The sequence below is a fragment of the Choloepus didactylus genome, chromosome 6 (genome assembly GCF_015220235.1).
Source record: "Choloepus didactylus isolate mChoDid1 chromosome 6, mChoDid1.pri, whole genome shotgun sequence".
NCBI lineage: Eukaryota > Metazoa > Chordata > Mammalia > Pilosa > Megalonychidae > Choloepus > Choloepus didactylus.
The window spans coordinates 43917037-43930395 of NC_051312.1; the positions used below are offsets into that span (position 1 = coordinate 43917037).

Sequence of the window (13359 nt, forward strand, 5' to 3'; positions counted from 1 at the left end):
TGCTATTTCTGGTAAACATTTAAATGACTCATATTTGAACCTTGGGTTGTAAATATAATGATGTCTTCAACAAACACCATTATGTCTTATAAAACACAAATACAATTATAAAATACCATTATGTCTTAACTTTATACATTCAATCCTATTTCACTTGTTTAGTGCTTTATACTTTTAAAGAGTATAGTACATCATTCACATTTCTTATTTGCATTTCTTACATACTAACATGAGCTTATATTATCTCACTTGATCCTTAATACTGACAGAGCAGATGCTACTGCCTCTAGATGACTGATGAGAAAATTGAGGAAGAGGGGGTCTTTTGAGGCCTGACGTCTTGGTCTAGTTGCATGCCTCTCTTGGTCTTTAAGTCAGAATACTGTAATACTGGTGCATAATCCATTTGGCATTAGGGCCTAGTCATATTGGGCAAATTTCTGACACATAGAATGCTGAGCCCTAACATGATCATTAGTGAAAAAATAATACAACTATTCTTTAGATGCAGTACTTAGTTTACTATATACTTATATATATACACACACATATATGTAATTTCCTTAGCTCCTCCCCACATGTGATAAGCATGTGATAACAACTAGTGTGCAGAGACACTGTAATAGACAAAAGGATAAAGCCACTATAACACTGACTTACACCTTAAAAAGTGCCATTGTTCTGCACTGCTTTGCATTCAGTATTGTGCCTAGTCATTGACTCATTCATTCATTTGAGCGATATTGGAGGGTCTAGTCTGTGCTAGGCAATGTAGTGGGTGCTGGGTCACAGTAAGCGATGTTATTGTTAAGAAATGAAAGAAAATACATTACAAAGATGAAAAGAACACAAAATCTATTTGTGATGGAGATCTTATTTTTTTAATGGAATTATGGATATCCAACTTTGATTTTTCTCATGTCAATTTAAAAAAATCTCCCAGAGGCCCCCCTTTTTTTCCTAGTTTGAATCCTGTGTTTGTGTTTTTGAATTTTTTATTAGAGAAGTTGTGGGTTTCCAGAACAATCATGCAAAAAATACAGGATTCCCATATACCTCCCCACCACCAATACTTGCATTGGTGTGGAAAATTTGTTACAATTGATAGTAACACTTTTTTGGGTAATTTTTTTAACAGTAGTTACATTTGTTACAATTGATGAAAGACTATTAAAGTAGTACTATTACTATTGTCCATAGTTTACATAGGGGTATTTCCTCCCCCATATTCCCAACCTATAATTATTATTATTTTCATGCATGTCTTTATTTTATTACTCCTCCACCCATACACTGGATAAAGGGAGTGTCAGTCACAAGGTTTTTACAATCACATGGCCACATGATAAAAGCTATACAATTATAAAATCATCATCAAAGATCAAAACTACTGGATTTCAGGTATTTCCTTCTAGCTATTCTGATACACTAGAAACTGAAGACAAATATCTCTATAATGAGTCAGTAGTCATAATCATTTGTCAAATCCTAATTTCTCAGTTACACCTCTTCCCTTGCATTTGATCATTTTCTCAATCTTCAGAGACATCTGAGCAATGACCATTTTAGGTTCTTTGTGTTGTAAAGGAGTGTCACCCTTATGGGACAGAGGAATGGAACTGGTTGATGTTCTTGGAGAGACTGGTACCTCTGGGTTTCAGGGCTTTATATGGCCTAGGAACAATCTGGAGGCTTTAAGCTTCTGAAAAAATAAAATTACCAAGTAATACATTTCAGAGTCTTAGATAGAACCCAGGGTATTCTTTAGGGTTTTCAGGAAGCTGTTGGTTGGGGCATGGCACACCGTGGCAGTCTGCAATATCTGGTTGAAGCTTCCATAAGATTAACCTCCAGAATGACTTCTCAACTCCATTTGAAATCTCTTAGCCATAGAAACTTTATTTTGTTTCATTTCTTTTCCCTCTTTTAGTAAGAGGGCATTATCAATACCACAATGCCAAGGCCAGGCACATCCTTGGGAGTCATGCCCCATGTTGCCAGGGAGACTTACACCCCTGGAAGTCATGTCTCACATAAGGAAGAGAGTAGTGAGTTTATTTGCAAAGTTGACTTAGAGAGAGACCACATCTGAGCAACAAAAGAGGTTCTCGGGGTGGGGGAGGGGGCGCTGTTAGGCATAGTTATAAGTAGGCTTAGCTTTGCCATTGCAGAAATAAGTTTCATAAGGGCAAGCCTCAAGATTGAGAGCTTGGCTTATGAAATTGAGAGTCCCTAGTGCTTGACAGAATATCAGAAATTCCCCAGGTGGGGAAGTTTAATAGTTCCATGCTTTTTTCTCCAGTCCCTCAAAGGGAGTTTGCAAATACTTTTTTATGTCTGTCCAAAATACTCAGGAATAATCTGTATAGAGTAATAAGATCTCATTTCAGAGGCCCTTTCTAAGCCTCCTTTTCCAAGTAATGTTTATCAGGTTCATTATCTGCACTCTTGATAACTACACTTCAAATTGCATTGGAAATAAATTATATAAATATAGTAGAGAAGTTGTTCGGAAGTTCCAGTTATTTTAAGCAAATTAAAATAAAGAGGAGATTTCAAACTAGGGAGATGTGGCTCTTACTTAGTTCGTTACATTTCTTATACCCTCTGTTTGAACAGCAAATCATCAGCAACAGGTCCTAACATCTAGTGGAAAATGTGCAGTATTCCACAATGTATATTTTGAGGAAGTCTGTTTCTAAAGGATAAGCATACGTTATGGGTTAAAAATGTCTTATGGTCAATAACTTCATGAATTCTGGGTTAAACAGGTTTCATCATCACAGAGCTGTTCAGAACCTTTATTATACTATGGTACTTGTGGAACTCCTAAAAGTTAGTGAAATTTGCAACATTTGCCAAACTTATTAGACCATAAAACCCTGGTTTAGAAAAGCAAGTCAACAACTAAAGTAACTAGTGTTCAGCCTAATATACCTGGGAAATCCCACATTGGGAGATTCTTGTTTATAACTGCACATGACATGCATCTGTTTAGTTGGCTGCCAATTCTTTAAATTTACAGAAAGCAGGGCAGACAGCATAGATGTATGCCCCTGAAATAAGCAGAGACTATTCACTGTAACGTAAGCACCATAAATGCAAGGACTTCGTCTGGTTTTGCTTCCTACTGTAGCTTCAATATCTAGCACTGCCTGGCACATAGTAGACATTAAATAACATTTGCTAAATAAATGGATAAGTAAGTGAATCTTGCAGAAATGACAGGAGGCTCATGGAGATTTCAGAATAAGTGGCCACACTGCTTTTCTGACTTCAATAATTTCAATTTCCATATTTAGACTTCTAGTCAGTGCTTAATTTATTTTCTTAGAACAAAAGACTGAGAATTATTCCAACAGTCTTTTGCATCATGACCCTGCACTAATTTAATGAGAGAGAGGTCACACTGCTCTTTGTTGATTAACAGCACATTAATGAGATCTCCTTGAAATAGTCCCATCTCTATTATGCAGGCAAAATTACATTATCCCATGTAATTATTGTGTCAGTAGCGCTCCCAAATTTTGATATTAATTGTTTCACTTGTAAAGGCAATATCAACTTATTAGTTTGTCAAACCTCTGAAAAATCGAGAAGAAGCTCATAGATTTAAGTAGTGATTGTCAACCTAGACAGCTCTCCTATTCTTTCTTCTGAATATCTTCCCCTCAGCTGAAGGACTGGGCAAGTTTTATTTTCTTTAATAGGTATTAAGGGAAGGACCAATGGATCACTTTAAAATGTTTCAAAATTACATATTCACCTACATTCTCCCACCTCTATTTGAGATTCTAGAATGTAAGCTCTTTGAGGGTAGAGGCCTTGAATGCTTTGTTCACCTCTATATCCCTCACACCAAGACAATGCCTGGAAGAAAGTAGGTACTCTGTAATTACTGCTGAATGAATACTATGTCTCCCATCCCACTGAGAAAAACTATTTTAAAGTAAAATCAACCTCTCTCTCTTGCACATATACCTCTGTAATATAGGGAATTTTTGCTATATAACATTTTTACTGTGAAAAAGATCTACATCATGGAAGTTCAGTCAAAATAGATCATTAGAGAAGAAAGTACTCTCTGTGTTATGTTATGTCACCAAGTCATTTCTTCTTCCAAACTTTAATCCACCTGGAGCCACAGAAACAAGTTTTGAAGGAACCATAACTCACACTTATTCACTTGATCTGATATTGGGATTTAGGCTAATCTTGAGTTATAGTCTGAGAGATATCAAAAGCACAATAGGACATTCCCCAATATTGTTCATTCAGTCATTTTTATCTTATAATTTTCATATTTTACTAGGAAAAAATTATCGTTTTCCTTTTTATTGTAAACTGTTTATAAATAATTAAGACTAATTTTATTCTAGATTAGGAACATGCCACCCCTATAGAATAGTATAGATTCTATTATATAAATATTAATCAATAGAATAATAGTATTCAATTTTGAATACTATTTTGATTTTCTACTCCAGTGACCTTAGGCAAGGTACTGAACATCTCTGAATCTGTTATGAGACTAAAAGTAGCACCTTGCTCCTAGGTTGTTGTGAGGATTAAATAATATAAATAAACTCTATGGAGTGCTTAGCTACTTTCATTATAATCTCTGAGGGGCTGATAGATTGACAGCCATGATGCTCAAATACCTAAACAACAGTTCATCACCTTTAATTTTCTTTCTGATAAGTTAATTTCCACATTGCATCCACAGAAGTAGAAACTTCACAACAGATTTGCTTTGTGAGTCTTGTTTTATTCCCAAGCATGAATTCTTCCAGCCGAGTTTAGAATGCTTCCGGCCGGCTGGTGTCATTTAAGGGGAGTCATTCATCTGGCCCCCTGCATTTCTTTTCACAGCCTATGCAACATTGCTCTTTCCTCATGTGGTTCCTTAAAGAGGCTTGGTTGGCTGGGGACTTGACTCTTCATTTTAGTTTATCAAAAATTCCTAACCAGAGGGGATGAGTGCCGAATGCTAGGGGCATGCTGGGCTGAAGCATCTGAGCCTGGCCTTTTCATCTATGCAGCTTGTCGGTAATTGCTAAGTTTTCCCTCCTGCAGCAATTATCCCCCCATTTCTCCCACCCCACCCCCATTCCACCACCCAGTTAATTATCAGTTCTGGAATTAAACTGCTTGCCTCTCCTGCCGTTGCCATGACAACGATTGGCCTGCACCTGCCACTGGGTGAACAGTGACACTTTCAGAAGAGGTAATGGCAGTTGCTGGCTTCACAAAAGCCAGGGAGTAAACTAATGTTTACCTGTCTGGGGAGAGAAGTTCCTGTTCATTCCACTGCAGGCACTTTCCTGGCAATCCCCACCTCAACTTCCTTCTCAAACTGCTTGGTTGGCATTGAGCAAAGAAAATGAAAAAAAATTTCTTATAAAATGCCAAATCCCTGTTGGCTTGTCACAATCCCATCCATCAGCTTCATTTATTTCCACCCAAGACACTGGAATGTATGAATCTTCCATCTCCTGATAAAGGCACTAGAGCATAATGGTTGAAATCACAGAATTTTAAGCCTGATAGATCAGGGTTCTAACTCTGGTTGAGTCCCTTTTTAACTGTGTACAACTGAGGCTTAGTCACCCGACCTCTTACATCATTAATTTGTTCTTCTGTAAAAAGAATATTAGAATAATTATCCCTCAGAGTGGTTTTAAAGCTTTGAGACAATATATGTAGATCTAGCTCATAAATAATGTTCAGTACACAGGTATCACTGTTACTGCTGTTTAGCTGTTAATCCTGGACAGCCTTGAAAGTCATGGCAAAGTTGGCAGCTCAGGTAATTTTAACCGGTCCTCATCTGAGTGACAATACCTGTGTAAGTGGGACAAAAATGCGCACTGCCCAACAGCATCTAGACCAAGAACAGCAGCCAGAGGCAGCTGAGAAATGTTTCTCTTCTGCCTTTGCTGCAATTCTGTCAGCTCCTCCGTCTCTGTACTGTTTTTCTCATGCTCAATCTCACTTTCCTTTAAATAGAATCGACAGAACCAGAGGGTAAGGAGACATGTACTCACCAAGGAAACAAAATGCTTTTCCATTTTACAACCACACTGCAACCTACCAGAAACTATTTGGTAGTAGAACTAAGGAGCAGGGAGTGGGGGGTGGGGTAGGGGTAGGGAATAAGGCATTTATATAAGAAAATGTTTGTCTTCCCTGAAACTACTTCTTGTTTCTTTTATGATGCTACAACCACTCAATATAGTTTGGGTACAAACAACTATGGGCACATAAACATTGGTCCTTGATCCTCACCATTTAGAGTACCCCAATTTTATCTCAGTCTTTGTCTACCTTTCTAAAATTTCTGAAGCCACCTTCTTGCCATTCTAATTTTAAGGAAAACTGCACTCTTTGACTTTAAACTTCATACCATCTTGTGAAAGAAACAAGGAAAAAACAAAACACACCAACTTGTGCTTCCAGCTTCTGTTACAGATGCTTGTTATGGGTCTCCGGATAAAGAGATGAATGCAGTTCAGCCAAGAGTGTAAAAGAAAAGGAAGAACCTTTGGAAGCTGTTGGGGGAAACAGAACTGTTGACCTCTTGCCTGCCTCTCACTGGGAAGAAGCAAGGTGATGCCTGAGATCACCAAGTTTCTCCTATAATGAAAAAGACAGCACTAATAACAATTTTGCTGTAACTGCCCACAGGTGAGCTGGGGGAGGGGAGCATAAATAAGGACATCAAATTTAGTTATTCTTAAAACACAGACTCGAGTTTTGTCATTTCCTAAAATCCATTATGCTTAATGCCAGTCCAAAATGGCAACGAAGACAAACAAGGAAGAAGAGAACTAGGCTCCAGCTAAACTCTTTAGGACTGGATTTAACTCAAGGACAAATCTTGCATTCTTTCACATTGACTTAATTCTTTGGCTAGCTTTTAAGCAAAACATCTATATCCTTAAATCTATTGGGAAATGTTGGTGCTTTAGTATTTCTTTTTTCCATTAATTTAGAAGGAACTAGATAGCTACTTTCTAAACTTGATTTTAAGTTAGAGGAAGGCAGGAGCTGTCAAAATTTCCAACTACTTTATCTCAGTTCCTGATTTTCCATGTACAAGAGGAAACCCAAAAAGAAGAATACTTTCAATATTTCATAGCATATTTGTCCTTTAAGTGTAATAGGATGTGCTATTTTGATGTGTAAACTGAGGCATAAAAAAAAGCAAACAATTTACCCACAACAAATCATGAGATGTGCCTAGAGGAAGAAACCATTAAGATTCAGAAGTCTGTCCATTTCTTCTATAGATAAGGCAATGCTGTAGTTGAGGGGTAAAGTCCAACAGAATACAGTATAAACCTTTTAATTCTCAACATGGCATACAAGACCCACTACAAGGTGGATTCAACCCATCTTTTCACCTCATCTCCTGCCACAGTCCAGACATGCAGTTACTCACTATTTCCCAGACAACACATGTGTTTTCACTCCTCTAAACTTCTGTACATCCTGATCTCTTTGTTTGGATTGCCTTCCCATCCTATTCATCTGGAAAAACCTACCCTTAACCACCCTTCAAGGTTTTAACCATTGCATTATACTGACATTCTATAATAAATATGTTGAATATAGGCAACTAACCCAGAATAGAGAATCAGAAAAACATTTGTGCTGGACTTTGAAAGAAGGGAAGTTGCATGAAGGTTACATATACACAAGGCCACACAGCTAAAAACCGCTAGAGCTGGTGAAATAGTCTCACTCTGAATGACTCTGTTTTCTCATCTCAGATGAGTCCCTTATTAGAACTGTTGTGAGAAATGAGATAATACTTGTAAATGTTGGAAGTACATTGTTGCACTGACACACAGTTGGCATTCAATAAATGCTTGTTTATAACAATATAAAATGATAATTATTATATTGCACTTAAGTATGAAATTAACATTATTTATTTAGTTATCTCTTTAGATCTAGACTTTAAGTTCTTTAAAACAGGAACAAAGTATTAATTATCTTTATATCCCTGAGAGCTAGCATAGGGCCTGGAAGACGGTAGTCACTCTAAAATGTTTGTTGTAAAAAATGAATGGAAGAAGTCCTCTGCAATGTTTGAGAGATTAACGAACAGAGCTACTAGTGGTAAATGTTATCCTGATAAGCTCTGATGTCAAAGATGTAAATAAGGTTAGTCTGTCAAGCCTCATAACTACTATATTGGATATATTGGATGGCAAAGACAAAAGTTGATTAGAATAGCAGGCAAAGTGACATCCAGGCTCCTTCCTACTGGGCCTTCTTCTAGTACTCTGAAGCAAGAAGAGACAGGCAGATATATGTTAGAATAGAAGCTGCTTCCAGCCAGCCATTTTTAGTGTTAGGCAGATAAGCCAGAAGAACCTTAGTTGAATTTTCCAACTACAAATGGATTCTCTGATTATACAACAACACGTACAAAATAAAATAAAGTTGTGACTCACACAGGCAAATATATGAAAATCAACTACTTGAGCATGGAGGCTTGTGTTAGCTATGGACAGGCAGCACAGTGAATAACATGGCTTACATCCTTCATCTGGCAGAAATAAGGGATAAACAATCCACACTGGCATGGAGAAACAAAGTACAGCTCAGGCTCCATAACAGGGAAATGTGAGTTAAGAGACTTCCTATGCTGAAGTCCAACTTAGACGTTAGAACCCCCCGCTGCACAGTAAATAGTCATGATGGTTCCATTCTATGTCACAAGTATCAGAGCCCTTTGCTTTGGCTTCCAGCTAGGCCTCCTGAAATGAAGCTAATACAACAGCCAAACCATGAATTTGCAATCAGAGGACAAAGGAACCCAATTGTATCACTGATTTAGTCTTCTCATCACTACAAACAAGATAGAAAGAGAAATGTCTTACCTAAGAATATACAGTTGTTATTTTAGAGGGAAAAAAATAGTACCTACCATAAAGCTTCAAGAAAATTTTTAAAGAAACAAAATTGAGAAGATTAAAAAAAAAATCTATCAAATTACAGAATCTATAAGCAGATTATTTCCACTCCATATTTCATATAAGACTTGTATTCCCCCTCACAACATATCCCCAAAACTAGGTTAGGGAGGGTGAGGCTAGTATTTACAGGGAAATAAAAAACAGAATACAAAGAGGTTAAATGACTTGCCCAAGGTCACAAAGTCAGTTACAGGCAGAACCGAGAACAGAAGCTAGGTCTGCTGACTCTCCTTCAGCTCCTACTCCTTCAGAACATGCTTCCTGTTTGTTCACAGTATCAGCATGGGTTAGATTCACACTGATCTCAGCAGGGTTTTTTTTTTTTTTTTTTTTTTTTTTTTTTGCTTTGTTTTGTTTTTTGTCTCAAAAGGAGCCAGCTTTTAAAATGAAAAATTTTACATAAGTCCCAAGTATGGCTGTCACTATTAAAAAGCCATTTTTCTCTCAGTTAAAAAAAACATGAAAACCTCAACAGCAAATCGAAATTTAATATTGATCTTGCTGTTTCTCCTTTGAGGAAAAGAGTTTAAGGGTCTTTCTCTCTCTGACTTCCTCCCACTACCCAATAGTTTTCAAGGCAGCAGATCTTACTGCCACCCCCTCTCCTCAAATATGTATTACTTCTCAGCAGGCTCCAGCAGAGTAGAGAAGGAGCCAATCTGTGAGGGAGCAAACACAAGATCTCCCACAATAGCACAGAAAATTGCTGCCAAAAGTGTAAATTGCTTTTTTTCCCTTGGAAAAAAAAATCATTCTGGACTTCAGAGACACCTTCTTAAAAGATGATTCCACAGTGGTTAATAGCCACCTTATACATATTTAGAAGTTTTGTTCCTCCAAGAATCCTTGCTGTCTACATGACTGTGTATCATGGATATGAGGAATAATCTGTCAGATGGAGAGGCAACAGGCAACCATGTGGGGTCAAAGGAAGGCTTGGCTGGTTGCTCCTCAGGAAGTCTAAAAGCACCTCTTTTCCTGCTGACCCTCAAGGGCACAGTGTGAGGATGAGGGATGATGAAGGCTAACGAGAGGAGAAGTACCTGGAGAAAACAAGAAGCCACAGCAATTCAAGGTCAAAGCAAGTAAGAACTCCCAGTTAGAGGAATGAGACCAAAGTGACCCTCTGAAGGCACAAATTCTCCTGGCTTTCATCCAGTTACAGAGCAGAGTGTGCTGGCCTCCTGGAGGTTGTCTGAATGGTGGTTGAGGGTGTGGGCTTTGAAGCTGAAATAGATTCAAGATCTAGCTCTGCCACTTGCTAGTTTTGTGATACAGGGCAAGTTAACGCTACTCCTAGCTCTAACATTCAGTGGGTCCAAATAGGTCACTAATTGGTTTACTCCTGGTTTTGTGGTATGCCCTTGAGTCATTATTCCTCTATTCAGTTCCTTCAATACACCTTTACTAAGCACCTACGAACTACTCTGTGTCAGGCAGTTCTCTTACAGTATTGTTCATGTAGGTGTCCCAACAATAAATAAAAACACTGAGCCACATAGCAACTGCCTGACAAGAAAAGGAAAAATCAGTAAAATAAACTCATATAGTCACTAATTAAAGCTAGCCTTTGCGGACCAATTTCATTTGACCAGCCACAGGAGGAGACAGAGGCAAGCTTTGACAAATGGGCTAATAAGGTTTGTATGAGGATAAAATGACCATATACATAAAGCACTTTGTACATAGTAAACTTTCAATAAATGGTAGTTAGTGCACAATTCAAGGCAAGGAAGAGACATGACTAAAAGCACAATATTTGGCTATCTAATGTCAAAGAGCTTGGGAAGTTATAAAGAGAGAGGAAAGAAGGTAGAGAGATTCCAGCTGATAGGAAGGGAGGAAAACAAAAGTCTATCACAGATATTTTTCCAGAGGATAGGAATTTTCCTAAGTTCCTATCACTATGGAGACTGGTTAGTATCTAATTCTCTTATGGAGTTCTGGGCTCACAGTGGGATAGTGGCTGGTAAAGGGGACAAAAATCCAAATAATCCAGGTGGAACTGGAACTCAGGGTCTCCAGATCCATTTCTCTTCCACCTTCTGTGCAGGGAGACTCATACTTTTGTTTCCCGTCTATATCAAACCCTCATTTAATACTGCTAGCATTAAAGAAGACTTTGGAACAAAATTCTGTTTGGCTTGTTGAGAAGGTAAAGTGTATATCATAAGTGAGAGAAATTTCAGATCAAAGGCGATCTACCCTGAAGTGTTAATTAGAATAACTTGAGCCAAATTGTAGTTCAACATAAACAAACTGAATGGAACCAACAAGTATGAATTTAGACATTGAAAAGAAAATTTGACTTCTCTTCCCTCTTTCTGCCAAGTTGGAACATACTTTTCAAGTGTTCATTGTATCAAAAAGGATTCTGTCAAATCCTAGTCCGACAGAATTCCTGCTGACATCCATGACAACCTTGCTCAAGGAAGGCTTGGCATCTTGGGTGCTTGCAAAGAAACTCTGTGCTTCATCTCTATCTTATCAAAATGACATGAAGGTATCTGTAATTAAATTCTAAAGCCAGTATCTCACACCCAATAGTATCTCTGAAGGGAGTTTACTTCTTCATAAGGTCCTTGTATTCTTCTATTTAACCTGACTCTGGCATGTGGTCATAAAGACGAGTGTGTTCATCCTAATCAGACTCTCTCAAAACAGAAATGTCATTTCTATCCTTTGGAGCCAACACATTATACCTGCTAAGGTATGTACTTTATCATGATCTTCTTCGAACTCTCTTTCTGGGAAAGAAGGAGGTCTGGGTGCTCTCTGGCCTGGATTTTAGGAAGCTAGAGCTAGCCTTGAGAGTAGAAGATGTGGAATGCCAAGGAGATATTTAAAGAGCTTGTCTAAACCAAAGGTCTGTGCAAAATGGCTTGATCAATAACTAGAGAAGATGATTTGGGTTCCCAGCATCACAAGCCTAGTCTAACTCGACTCCTAGGTTATATAGTCTTGACCAACTTCCAATTCATTTTCCATTCTGCTGGTAGGGGAGACTTTTAAAATAAAATCTATTCAGGTTAATTCCTATGTAAAATTCTTTAATGGCCTCCCACTGCCTTCAGGACATAGCTCAGATACCTTAAGGTGGCCTGTAAGGCCCCAAATGATCTGGGTGCTGCTTTCTTTCCTCTAGTCCTCCCTTGCCAGTCTGGGGCTTTTATACAAGCTGTTCCCTGTGCTCAGAATATCCCTACCCTTGCTTTCCCTTTGCCTCCCCTTATCCTCCAAGACTGACTTAGAAGTCCTTTCCAAAGCAACCTAAACTCCCTTATCATAGCACTTCCCCCACAGTATACTTGCCCAGTTATATACTCTTTTTTCCCACTAGATCCATGAAGGCAAATACCATGTCTGTCTTAATTAGCATTGTACATCCAGTATACAGTGCTTGACACATAGTTCAGTCATAGTGAAGATACTTTAAATGGATAAAAGCAAGGAAGGGAAGAAGGAAGCAAGGAAGAAAATGACCCACAACATAAGGGTACCTGTTCCTGAGGATGGCTGGGAGATGGAGTTTAAAGGGATTCTTGAAACTTGATAATTTAAAGCAGGGTGCCTGTGGCTTTAGCCACAGTACACAAGGAACTAGGTTGGTTCATGCAATTCTTGTGTGGAGGCAGAGAACTACAGGTCCAAGTAAGGGAAGCACCCAGAGATGCAGATGTGGAATTACAAAAGGCACTAAGAAAGGGGCTCAAAATGTGGGAAGATAGAAAGAAAAAAGGAAATGAATTTGTTGATTTGTAAGAAGGGTCAAGTCCTAGCTCCAGTAAGGGGACTTCAGACAACACATTCCGCTTCTTACAGTGAGAGGCTTAAACTAGATTAGTGATTTTCAAACTGAGTTCTGAGGAACCAAGGCTTCTGCAGAAGCCCCTCACAGTCTATTGTGAGAAAGAGGGAGGATTCACCAGCAAATGTGCTCCCCCAACTTTAACCAGAGAAAAAATTTTACACATTGGGGTTCTATTTAAAGTCCATTTGAAAAAAAAGGGTGCTTTTGCTAAAAATTAAGATTGAATAGCAGTTGCCTGATCTCTCTGATATCTCCCAGCCTTAACAGTGCTTGAGACTATGTGACAGATGGGTACCTGTTTGTATGTTGTATTTTACTTTGTACAAATGCCCCTCAATTGTGTTGATGGCCCAGCTGCAGCAGCATTTCCTAGAGCCTATTCTCACTGTCTGAGCAGAATGATGGGAAAAGCTAAGCAAACTGAAGTCCAGGACCACCGCAAGATTGAGGCCACAGTGAAATGCACTTTTAAATTCTATCCAACTATGGTAACATAGACGCACAAAGGAGATTTTTTTTTTCCCTAAACAAAGTTCTGTATACTTATGATCTAAGAGT

General features: G+C 38.4%; 1 protein-coding gene across 1 annotated transcript in view; it reads right to left on the minus strand.

Moving 5' to 3' along the window:
- Positions 1 to 13359, minus strand: part of TRIM44 (tripartite motif containing 44) — a 199561-nt gene that overhangs the window by 51244 nt on the left and 134958 nt on the right. The window lies entirely within an intron of this gene.